This window comes from Serinus canaria, assembly GCF_022539315.1.
Source record: "Serinus canaria isolate serCan28SL12 chromosome 7 unlocalized genomic scaffold, serCan2020 HiC_scaffold_29, whole genome shotgun sequence".
NCBI classification, from domain to species: Eukaryota; Metazoa; Chordata; class Aves; order Passeriformes; family Fringillidae; genus Serinus; species Serinus canaria.
In genome coordinates, this window is record NW_026108147.1 from 303770 (window position 1) to 316978 (window position 13209).

The following is a 13209-nucleotide window of genomic DNA, read 5'->3' on the forward strand; positions in this document are numbered from 1 at the left end:
TTCCATCCAAGCCTCACTCCTCAGTAAAATACCCTGTGTCAAAGTTCACAGGGGTCCCAGGATGAGGGCAGGGATAAGAGAGGTGACTCCATGTTCAGAAGGCTGATTTATGATTTTATGAGATATATTAAAACTGGACTAAAAGAACAGAAGGAAGGATTTCAGCAGAAGGCTGGCTAAGGATAGAAAAGGAATGAATAACAAAGGTTTGTGTCTGGACAGCTGGGCTGGGATTGGCCATTGATCAGAAACAACCCCAGAGACCAATCCCAGCCCCACCTGTGCATCCCACAGCAGCAGGTAAGAATTGTTTGCAGTTTGTTCCTGAGGCCTCTCAGCTCCTCAGGAGGGAAAATCCCAAGGAAAGGATTTTCACAGAACACGTCAGTGACAATACCCAAGCACAATCAGCATGGAGATACAAATGGCAATAATTGAGTTACAAGGCTCTTGCAATAAAGTTTAGCTTAACAAAACAAAAATAACAAAAGAAACCCAGCAAATTAAAGAAAGTACAGTGTCCTTCTGGAATGCCTGTATGTAGGGACACGAGGAGCACTTTCAGGCTGAGATGTGATTAATATCTCAGATGTAATTAATATCTCAGATGTAATTAATATCTCACCCCAAAATCAGGACACACACACATCTCTGTTCAACACACCCCAACGCACCCCACACAGCTCTGCTGACCAGTGGAGCACTTGCAGGCTGAGATGTGATTAATATCTCAGATGTGATTAATATCAATTAATATCTCAGATGTAATTAATATCTCAGATGTGATTACTATCTCAGATGTGATTAATACCTCACCCCAAATCAGGACCCACACACCTCTTTTCACCACACCCCAGTGCAGCCCACACAGCTCTGCTGACCCTTAACGAGGGCATTGCAAACGAGGCTGTTGAACTCCCTGAACTCCCTGGTGGTGCTGGGGCCCGTTGTGAGAGGTGGGGATGGTCTGTCACCATCTGCCACTAGGGCAGTCCCAGCTCAACACTGAGCTTGTGTCACCCCAGTGCCGTGGCTCTGCTCTGGACCAGCCTGTCTGGGGTAGAATCTCAGCCCAAAATCCCAAACTCGTCAAATATTGTTTAACAAAATCACCCCCTTGGATTTGTTTCTCAGAGTTTCTTCACTGTGAATTCTTTGGTTCAGGTGGGTGAAGGCAAAAGGTAATATTGTAATCAGAACATCCAAAACTGAGTGGATTTTGGGAAATAAAACTATTTGATTGCAGTTTTCACAGCTGATGACTCTTATACTTCCAATGCATTTTGGGGAGTTTGAAATGGAAAATTTATGTTTATCAGATTAGAATATTTCCATAACAATGCTGTTTATTCTCAAGAGAGAGGAACAGAAGTCATAAAATTAAAATTATATCCAGAAAGTACTTATTATTTAAAGTAGCACTTTAGCTATAATTCAGCATGATTGGGCTGCCAGCAAACACTGTTGATTCATACCCAAACTGAAGCACTCCCTCACCAAAATTTTGTCCATTAATAGAATTGCACAAGTCCCCTCAGAGTGGTGTTTTGGATATTGGCTGGCACATGACAAATTCACACATTCCCAACACTTTTCTACGGTGATGTTTCACAAAATCTGCTCCGTTTAAACCCAAACTGAGCTGGCATTTTGTTTCAGGAAATAGCAATGAAAATACATTTATGCACTATGGAAATTTCACCTGGGAAACTCTGTCCTTGGCTCTTGGTATCAGCTAGCAAAACCTGCAGTCCCAGCCTTGTTTTTCTCTCCCCAGCCCACGGGGTTTGTGCTCCTGGGCTGAGATTTGGATCATTTGTCCTTGGTGCCCAGCTGGAGCAGGAATTGTTCTGTCTCCCTGCTCTGGGCAGAGCTCACCATCCCCTGATGTGAACCCAGACCCTCACACTAAAGCAGCTCAGAACCTGGAAAAACAGAAAAGCCAAACCTGAGGCATCGAGCAGAGGCTGGGCACAGGAGAGCAGAGGCTGCTGGTTCCTCTGCCAGGCTGTTCCTGCCCTGTGCAGGGAGTGCAGCCCTGGCAGAGGAGGCTTTGCCCAGCCCTGCCCAGGCTGTTCCTGCCCTTTGCAAGGAGTGCAGCCCTGGCAGAGGAGGCTTTGCCCAGCCCTGCCCAGGCTGTTCCTGCCCTTTGCAGGGAGTGCAGCCCTGGCAGAGGAGGCTTTGCCCAGCCCTGCCCAGGCTGTTCCTGCCCTGTGCAGGGAGTGCAGCCTGGCAGAGGAGGCTTTGCCCAGCCATGCCCAGGCTGTTCCTGCCCTGTGCAGGGAGTGCAGCCCTGGCAGAGGAGGCTTTGCCCAGCCCTGCCCAGGCTGTTCCTGCCCTTTGCAGGGAGTGCAGCCTGGCAGAGGAGGCTTTGCCCAGCCCTGCCCAGGCTGTTCCTGCCCTGTGCAAGGAGTGCAGCCTGGCAGAGGAGGCTTTGCCCAGCCCTGCCCAGGCTGTTCCTGCCCTTTGCAAGGGGTGCAGCCTGGCAGAGGAGGCTTTGCCCAGCCCTGCCCAGGCTGATGAGGGGTAACTGCCCAAAAACTGACAGGAACAAGTGATGACATTCTGTGTGTGGACCTTGGGAGCAGCAGGCAATGGGCTGCAGACAGAAACAACCTGGAAACTTACTGGGCAGGAATATTCCTAGCAGCCAAAAACTCACTTGAACTGGTTAAATATGATCAAGCTTAGTTTCATTTTCATCAAGATCTGCAAACCATCCTGGAAGTTTTATAAGAATTTTGAATTATGATTTGGCCTGGAAATGAAACTGAGAGCTGAGTGTCACTTAGTTTCATTATTTTTTCCTGAAAGGCTCATTGTCTGAAAGCCCAGAGCTGTAATTCACTGTGGCTATTCTTCACCGTTTATATGAAAGATCTCTAATAAGTGATCCCATCTCTCAGCCAGCTTTATTTCTCTAAATCCATCTTCTCCATCCTCCAAAGCCTTAAGCCTATGCAAATGCTACTGCAAACATTAAGAGCAGGCTTGATTCACAGAGGGGCTGGCACAAACCAGAGTGGAGAGAGAGAGAGAGAGAGAGAGAAAGAGAGAGAGAGAGAAAGTGAGAGAAAGAGAGAGAGAAAGAGAGGAAAGAGGAAGAGAGAGAGAGAAAGAGAGAGAAAGAGAGAGAAAGCGAGAGAGAAAGAAAGAAGAGAGAGAAAGAGAGAGAGAGAGAAGAAAGCGAGAGAGAAAGAGACGAGAAAGAAGAAGAAAGAAAAGAAAGAAGAAGGAAGGAAGAAGGAAGAGAAGGAAGAGTAACGGAAGAGAAGGAAGAGCAAGAAGAGCAGGAAGATGAAGGAATGAGACAGCTGAAGAGAACGAGAATCGTCACGACAGAAGATGAAGAAAGAGAAGAATAGACAAGAATAACCGACAGAAGAAAGAAAAGATAAGAATAAGAAAAGAAAGAGAAAACGAAAAGAAAGAAAACGAAAGAAAAGGAAGAAAAGGAAGAACCCCAGTACAGGGGTGCTGAACTCCCGACTCAGGTACCTTGGAGAGCTCCCTGGGTGCCTCAGCCGCGGGGATATTTTATGGAGAGCACTCCAGGCTCAGACTTTGCTATCTGCAGAAAGGTCAGCCGGCCCAACGAAGGAGGAATGTGAAATGATAACGCATTATCTATTGCATGGCGATCACTGGAGTGAACATTCTCACTTCACAGTGAATGTGAGCTCCCTTTATTGCAGTGAGCTGTTCTGCATTTGCCATGGATTAAAGGGTCAGGCCTGCAGTCCCTGCAAAGCAAAAGGAGCTACAGGAATAAAGCCCTTCCTCAGGATAATTTACTGGTGTAGTCCTCCCCGAGAGGATTAGCTGCTCTGCTCTGATCCTCTGGATTACAGCCCATTAGACCTGACAGATGTTCCAGTGTAACCTTCTTTCACCAAAAAAACATTTAAAGCATTTTCTCCTGTTCCAATAGCTAAACAAAGAAGTGAAATTGTGGTTTAGACATTTCCAAAAAAATCAAACCAATACTCTGCATTAGCTATATTTATATGAAAAAAAATCCTAAAAATATATTGTTACTAAAAAATAAAATTAAAAAAATCAGCCACAACTTAAGAGCACACTTTCCTGTAGTTAATTAACAGTGACATCCGTGAGCACAATTAACAAAGGGCTCCTTAATTTCTGGTTTATTTACTTGGCATTATAAAGACAGCAGATGAGAAACACCTGAAAATGATGAGAAACGCCTGAAAATGATGAGAAACACCTGAAAATGATGAGAAACACTTGAAAATGATTAAAAACATCTGAAAATGATGAAAAACACCTGAAAATGATTAAAAACACCTGAAAATGATTAAAAACACCTGAAAATGATGAGACACACCTGAAAATGATGAGAAACACCAGAAAATGATTAAAAACACCAGAAAATTACTGGCCACGGCCACCAGTGGCATTTCCAAGGAGACCCTTTAAAAAGCAGCAGCACTGTGGCCCTGCTGGGAGTGGGCTGGATGCCAGCAGCAGGGGACAATGCAGGGAGATGAAGCAGTGCCCATGATCTTCTGCTCAAAAATAAATAAATATCCCACTTAAGCATAAATGGTGCATTTAGACTCACCCTGAGTCACACTGTTCCATTTCCTGTCCTGCTTTTCTGCACTGAACATGTCAAAAGTCCCTGAAGTTGAGCAAAAATGCAGGGAATGACACCTTGTCACGCTGTCAGCCAAGGAAATTGGGTTTTAAATACATTTGCAATATACAGTGACAAAAGCTCAGGGCCAGAGCAGAGCCTGGGATCTGAGTGAAGTGTGAGGGACTATTTCTGCCAATCTGTCACACACTGCAGGGCTCAGGCCAGCTATTAAAGGAGGAGATGCTGAACCACAAACCCTCTGAGAGCGGAGCTAATCCGCTCCTGGCGGCTCTTCCCAGAAACCAGGGCACTGCCAAACCCTCCAGGTCCAGCCTGAAACTCCAGACATTCCACTAGAGAAGGGTTTGTGGGTGCCAAACCCACCAGGTCCCTCTGAAACCCCAAACATTCCGTGTCCCCTGCTGACCATTTCCACTGGAGAAGGGCACTGCCAAACCCACCAGGTCCCCTCTCAAACCCCAAACATTCCATGTCCCTCCTGACCATTTCCACTGGAGAAGGGCACTGCCAAACCCACCAGGTCCCTCTGAAACCCCAAACATTCCATGTCCCTGCTGACCATTTCCACTGGAGAAGGGCACTGCCAAACCCACCAGGTCCCCTCTCAAACCCCAAACATTCCATGTCACTGCTGACCATTTCCACTGGAGAAGGGCACTGCCAAACCCACCAGGTCCCATCTGAAACCCCAAACATTCCATGTCACTGCTGACCATTTCCACTGGAGAAGTGCCCACAGGTTCCTTTTGCTGCAGGGACTCTGGGCAGGGTGGAAAAGACAGTTTGGGGTCCCCAGAGGGTGAAGTGGGGCCCTGCAGGTGCCTCCCCCTGCTCTTTGTGCCTGGCTACTCCTGCTCACTGCCAGCACACTTGTTTGCAAGAGCTCTCGTTTATCTACATAAAGCAGCAAGCTGATCTTGGTTAATAAAAAGGGAAAAATGTTTACTTGAAATCTGAATCAATTCATATAACAAGTTCCACAGTCAGCATGCCAGAGCAAAGCACAGGGAGATTGCAGGAGATGTGGGTGCACAGGTGGGGCTGGGATTGGTCTCTGTGGTTGTTTCTGATCAATGGCCAATCCCAGCCCAGCTGTCCAGACACAAACCTTTGTTATTCATTCCTTTTCTATCCTTAGCCAGCCTTCTGCTGAAATCCTTCCTTCTGTTCTTTTAGTATAGTTTTAATATAATATAGATCATAAAATAATCAATCAGCCTTCTGAACATGGAGTCACCTCTCTCATCCCTTCCCTCATCCTGGGACCCTTGTGGACATTGACACAACCACTTTATTTTAAAAAGAAACACTTAGCACAGACAGCTCTTCCAGATCAATGTTCCTGTGCCAATTTAAAACAGATTAATCCAGCACACACTTTATCAAACAAAAAGCTGCATGCTTACATGCCGCTTCTTAAAATTGTCCTAACAATTAAAAGGAATTCACCTATTTATTACATTAGTATATTTATTCCATGCATTTTGGGCATGCAGTGAAAAAAATCACAAACTGAATTCCATCATACAGCAAAATGCCTGATGAATATGAAGTGAGATGAAAGTATCTGAAGTACTCCAGACAAGCAATCTGTTTCCTCCAGCAGGGTGGAGGGGTGCTGGGCACAGGGTGCTCCCACTGAAGTTTTGTGACCAGTTGCTCCAGGAGGTGTGAAATGAAGACAAAGCACTTGGGGGGTTTGTTCCAATTTCATCCTCAGCAATGCAGATGCAGCTTTTATAGGTTCATATTGAAAGCACTGCAATCTGAGTTCTGGCTGCATGTTTCCATACCTCCAGTTTCACAAGCAGGGTTGAAACCAGCACGTTCAGACACACACACAGGTGTGTGAGATAAAGGAGGTGGCACTCCATTTCTCAGCAGCCCTTGTTTCCAGGGCAGCTGTGCAGACCCAGCAGAGCCCATGAAATCAGTGCTGACCACTGGCTCAGCCAGCTCCCTCCGTGTGAGTCAGCAGCTCCTCTGTGAGATCTTTAATTTGGAACCAGCTCAATCCTCTCAGGAGCGCCCGCTCAATCCCAAAGGTCAAACAGGAAAGTGGCAGGAAATCAATACTGGCAGCTCCTGTCACCCTCCACCATCTAGACACTTCTTCCTAAGCCAAATTGCTTCTTTCTAATCTTTCTAATGTTGGGCTGCTCCAGCCTGCCTCATGTAACATCAGAAAAAAAAAAAAAAAAAAAAAAGGAGAGGGGGGATAAAAAAGAAATAATTGCTTTCCCGAAGAGAAAGTTGTAATTTCAGCATCAAAAATCAGAACAAAGCTGGTTCCTGGCGGGGGTTTGTGCAGATCCTGCTGTGATCAAAGTTGCATTTTCATACAGAGACTGCCCAAAGTCCCAGCACAAGGACTGACTGCACTCCTGTGGCAGCCACAGCATTTTGGAGGGGCTTAGCCCAAAATTTTGAGAATTGGACCCATTTAATTTCTTACAGCTCTTCAGAAAGTACACTCCCTCAGTTTACAGGCTTTAACAAGGCTGATTTGAAAAGAGAGGGAAATAAAAGTGCCAGAAGGCTTTAGATCAAGCTTTTAAAAATGGCTTTCTTGCCTACTGTACTTCCAATTATGAATAAATACCAGCACTAGTAATCAATACAAGGAACCTGCAGAAAAACACCCATTTTTCAGGGAGGGGATTTTAATACAAAGAAAAGGTCATTCTAATCCAAACCAGATTAATGAATTAGTCATCCCTTTAATGTTGGCATGAAAATTTGCCAGGTGCTGCAGCTGTTGGCAATTTAAAAAAGGCCTTAACAGCAACAGTAGAAATCAGGGATTTCAGCAGACAGAGAATGACAATTTGTGTCCCCAGAGAGAACAGGCTGACTCAGGGAAAGAAAGGTGCTGATGAACTACAGATACTTTCCTTAGCATATAAATCACAGATTTGATCAGCACCGATAAAATCAGTAACACATCAAAGCAAAAAAAAGTGTAAATAACTGTAAATAACTCATTGTTTTTCATTCTTTTATGGAGGAGGAGAGATTTGATGGAATGTTGGTTTGTGCAGTGTCATTGGAGAGGTGGCACTGTCACCCTCCGAGCCACTGTCACTTTTGGAAAAAAAATGTAAATGCTGGAGTCAGAAAATAAACTTTTTTCTCTTCACCTTGAGAGCAGCAGAGTGCCTGTGTTCTGTTGTGTCCTGTCGTGACAGAAGTTCAGCTGAGGTTCTCCTGCTTTACTCCCGTGGGAAATTAGACTTTGACACCTGACCCTGAATATTCTAGGCACTGATTTTACCAAAATCAGTTCATTTTAACCTGATTTCCTATAAGAGCAGCCTCAGTAACACTGTCAGAGCCACCAAGGCATGCCCACGTGCATTGTGCTGCACTGCTGGAAAATCCAAATAAAACCATTCCTAGGCCATGTAGACAGAAGGCAGCTGCATTCCTAATAAAATAGTTTACATTTAAAGACTAAAGTCTTTTTGACCAACAAGTGCATCATTTACTCCACAGGGAAATGGCCTTTTGGGGTGCCTTGAAAAGCCCCCGCTCTCTCCCCTGCCACCTCCCTCTCTCTCACTCACTGCAAAACACTGAGCAATTAGGCAGGTTGCTATATTTGGTGTGCCCAAACTTCACAGGTTGATAGCATAATGATTTTAATAACCACTTTAAATGTAACATAGTGACAAGTTGACACCCGAGCTTTGCATCCTGCAATTTGATTTTTCCAGAATTCTGTTATGCCTCAGGAATAGCAATATGATTAGGAATAATTTCTTGTTAGTGCTTCTTGCTTTTAACTTTTCCCCCCCTTCTTTCTGCTCCCGTTACAAACATTGAAAACGCACTAAGTGCAGGTTCCTGGTAGGTTCCAACAGCTGCCTCCTCTACAAGGGCTCCTGGCTCTGCCTTCACTGAAAGGAATGAACTAAAATTACCAAAGGCATTCAAACCAAAGGCACTTAACCTTTTGTGGAAATAGGAACATTCACACAAGCCCACACCAGCACTGTTACAACATTCCAGCACTCTTATAGCATTCCACCAGTAAGACCAGTAAGCTTTTCTAAAAGCACTTGCAGAGCACCAGTTTGCCTCCAGTGACAGCAGCCAAGACCCACAGCTCAGAAACTGCCACGTCCCCTTGCCCTCACCAAGAACATGAAGCAAAATATCCTTGAGTGCTTTAGCCAGTGTGAAAGCTTCAGCATTCAGCATGCAGAGAGAGAAACTGGGCTCGCTCCCTCCCCAGGAGCTCTCATTTCTTGGGCAGGAAGAAGGGAGTGTGACAGGAGAGATGTGAAATGGTGCTGATCTGTCACTGACATGTTCCATGAAAAATCCTTTCCTTAGGATTTTCCCTCCTGAGGAGCTGAGAGGCCTCAGGAACAAACTGCAAACAATTCTTACCTGCTGCTGTGGGATGCACAGGTGGGGCTGGGATTGGTCTCTGTGGTTGTTTCTGATCAATGGCCAATCCCAGCCCAGCTGTCCAGACACAAACCTTTGTTATTCATTCCTTTTCTATCCTCAGCCAGCCTTCTGCTGAAATCCTTCCTTCTGTTCTTTTAGTATAGTTTTAATATAATATAGATCATAAAATAATCAATCAGCCTTCTGAACATGGAGTGAACTCTCTCATCCCTGCCCTGATCCCGTGACCCTTGTGGACAACACCACACTGATCTCTCTGGGATATGGACAAATACCAACAATTCAGAGAAACAGCAGCCTCGTGTCAGGTGCTGCACACGGCCACAGCTCCAAGAGACACATCTGATGAATTATTTTTCATTTTGATATTCAGCACAGCACTTTTCCCAGGTTTCAGGCATTTTGGTCCATCCCTGTGTTCTGAAAATAACTCCAATGGGAAGCACAGCATGCAGAGAGCTGGTGTTCAGCACAGTTCCATGATCTGCAGAAAGTTTACCAAGCCTTTCACTCCTGCCTTCCAGGTGAAAGTGTGTGATCCATCCCACATTTTAAGACTGCACAGAGTCACTGAAAGCCAGCACATACCCATCTTTGACATATTCCTGCCTCTGTGCAGGCCTTGAAGGGTTCTTAAGCCCACACTCTCTATCCTGTCAGTGAACACAGGTAATTCTGTTTGCTTGAGTCAAGTCACAGGGAGCACTTTGGATCACTGAGCATTTCATGAAATGTCTGCTTTGCTGTGATTGTATTGAATACATTTATGATGAGGAATACTCATCCACTCATCTGGTTTTCAAGGCAGGCAAATCTCCATTGAATTTACAATGTCAGACTCCCTTACAGACAAGATCACTATCATTTCAAGCCTGCATCATAAATAATGCAGCAAACTCAGAAGGAATACCAATGACACAAGTAGAGAGCATCTTTCCATCACCCCTAAAGAACTTTAAAATGTAGCTGAGCAATTCTCAGTAATGTACATGAAGCAGCTTATGGAAAACATTTTAAGGTCTTTAACTACAGAATATCCCCCCCTGTTTTTCTCCATCTAATCTTGAATTACACCTCTGCTTATGCCAGAAGTTTTCTGGAAGATGCAGAAAAGTCACGAAAAGTACTTAGAAAGTGCTTTATTGCCATGTTCATGTTCTAATGATGATTAACAAGGCTGCTTTATATGCAGCCTCTACTCTGAGAAATGAGTAAAACTCATATTCATTCAAAGCACACTGGGCACACAGCAGCCTGCAGAAAGCAGCATTTGCTCGTTGCACGTGATGGGCCAGCCCTCCAGCTCACACAGCCTGCTCCCTCATTCATGCTTCACATTTTCAAACACCCTTCCTGGCATCTCCCTGCTGCCTCAGAGATAATCAGGCACAATACTCACGGGCAGGCATTGATCTCTGCCTGTGAGTGTGAGTGATGAACAGCTTTCCTCCCTGCCTTGGAGAAAAATTCACTGGTTTTTAAAGACAAAGTGGGATTCAGTTGCCTCAGCCAGCCCAGAGATGAGGAAGTGTTCTTGGTTCTCTGCAGTGTCTGTAACTTGACAGGACCTGCAGAACACCCACACGTTTCTGGAGCAGCAGCTGCTGGCCAGAGAAAATATTTTAGAGCACTGAACTCCTCAGATTTTCTATTTATAGACAGCTAAGCCCACCCAACTTGTTAATTCCACTTTGGAAACCTGTTAAAAATATTTCTGGCAACGCACAAAACTTCTGCCTGACCTACCAACACTCAGAAAATCTGGAAGACAGCACTTGTCTCAAAACAAGAATTGCAGAACCACGTCCTGGTACCCCTTGCAACTGGGGTTGTTTTATTTTAACAGCCTGCTGAGCACAGAGGAGCTTTTCCTGAGACTAGTAAAGCCTCTGACTAGTTAGCCTTGGGAAAATGTTTAATATCTCATTTCCAGGTGCTTGAATACAGTATCCACTTACATTCTGCAGGAAATGTATTCATGCCCATACACAGCAAAAATGTGCAGGTGATCCCTACCAAGGCCTTCTGCCATTCGTTTTGTATAATATTTATCTTGGCTTATGATTACAATAATAACCCACAGCACATTTCCACCCTGTAAAATCTCAAGTACAAACTCACATCCGTGGTTTTAACCCAGAACTGCAAATCTTGGCAGCCAAATTAATTGAAACTTTCTGCAGTACTGTTGCAAAAGCATATCACCTTGTGTTTCAGACATGAGTTGGGCAGTGCTTGCCCTGCTCAGGGTGCTGCCCTGCAAAGGCTCGGGTGCCTGAGCCAAAGTCCCCTCTCAGGCAGAGCTCGTCCCAGCTCCATGGAACACACCTCTCCACTCTTCCCTCTGTGCTCCAGCACGTCAGGGTCAGGCATCCACGTTCAAATCCTCTTTTGTTTTTGCTCAGTGGTAATTTTTAACTGTTTCCAATTCAGCGAGGCACAGGCTAAAGTGATCAGCTAACACTTTCTGTTTGTGTCAGTAATTCAGCCAAGTGCTTGACATTGATTTCTCACCCCTGTTTGAGGGCCACAGGGTGCTGAAATGCTGAATCCAATCCACACCGGTTCAGTCAGAGTGGCTCCATTACCTGCGCACTCAGCAAAACCCAGCTGCTCTCCCAACCCTCCCAAATGCTTTCAGCACTCTCCTCTGCCCCCAAAAATCATACTGCAGGTGTGCTACCAAACACAGGTGTGCTGCCAAATACAGGTGAGTATCAAATACAGGTGTGCTGCCAAATACAGGTGTGCTGCCAAATACAGGTGTGTATCAAATACAGGTGAGTTTCAAATACAGGTGTGCTGCCAAATACAGGTGTGTATCAAATACAGGTGAGCATCAAATACAGGTGTGCTGCCAAATACAGGTGTGTATCAAATACAGGTGAGTTTCAAATACAGGTGTGCTGCCAAATACAGGTGAGTATCAAACCAGCCTGGCTGTGTCAGAGAGAACTTGGATTAGATTTTTAGTCCTGATTTCTCGAAGAGGCTTTGCTGACAGGTTTCGAGTCCAAGCTGTTGAGCCTCCCAGGCTGCCCTGCCTTTGCTCTGAGCAGTGTGGATGCAGAGAACCAAGGAAGCTTCCCTGAGCAGAGCCAGCACTGGGCAGTCAGTGTATTTAACAGGAACAGCTCAGAGTTTAGCAAGGCTCTGGATAATTTCCTCCAGCAGCCTCCAGCTCCTCTCCCCGTGTCTCTGGCAGTGAGAGCATAATTCTGTATTTTGATCTCTGGAACAGTATGATCCTTTATTCCCACAGCTCCCAGACACACACACACACACACATCACCACACTCTGCTGAAACAGATCCCCACATTATAATGCCACGTTTATCTCTTTCCAAAAAAAAAAAAAAAATCCAGACAGCTATTAAAAATATACTAAAATAAAAGAGAGAGAAAAAATTACCCTTCAAACTTTCAGCAGTGCATTTTGAATCTATCAGAGTGCTTTATTCCCTTTGCAAACACCTGCACCATCTTTGCCTGCACTCACCCCTTCCAAACCTGCTCATTTAGCAGGATTATAATTTACTGCTGATTATAACCACTGCCAAATCAACTTAGAACATTGCACTGCTTTGACAAAAGCTGATGCCTTTCTTTGCATGAGCATTGCAATACTCTGATGTGTTTATTTCTGGAAATAATTTACTGAAAACCTCTACACTATTTTTAGTCAGGCTGTCTTGTAAAATCACCTCCCCGTTGGGCTGCCAAATCTCCCCAAGTGAAACCCAGAAAAATATGTATTAGATTTAGGATTGCACCTGAGTGGGACCAGACAAACCTGGCACTACACTTAAATAAAACCTGGAGTTTTTACACTGCATTTATTTGGAGATGCATTCACAGATATTTTTTTTTTTGCATGACCAATGTTTTAGCAGCACACTAAAAGCTGCACATGTATTTTATCTACTTTACAAGTCAATAATCTGCATTGGCATTGACAAGTTTATTGCCATGAACTGCAAAGTTAAATGCAAATTTTTATTGCTTGGAATTGCAAATTCTGTGTGTTTTATGCATTTTCTGAAAATTCTCTGCTTGTTTCCCAAATAAATTAGGGGGAGAAGAACAAACCCATCAGGACAGACCAGCACTGCTCCCATTTCACATCCTGTCACCAGTGCTGAAAGATCTTTTCCAGGTCTTTAAAA

General features: G+C 44.8%; 1 protein-coding gene across 1 annotated transcript in view; it reads right to left on the bottom strand.

Annotated features, from left to right (window-relative positions):
• ZNF804A (zinc finger protein 804A) overlaps positions 1 to 13209 on the bottom strand; it is a 74848-nt gene that overhangs the window by 12270 nt on the left and 49369 nt on the right. The window lies entirely within an intron of this gene.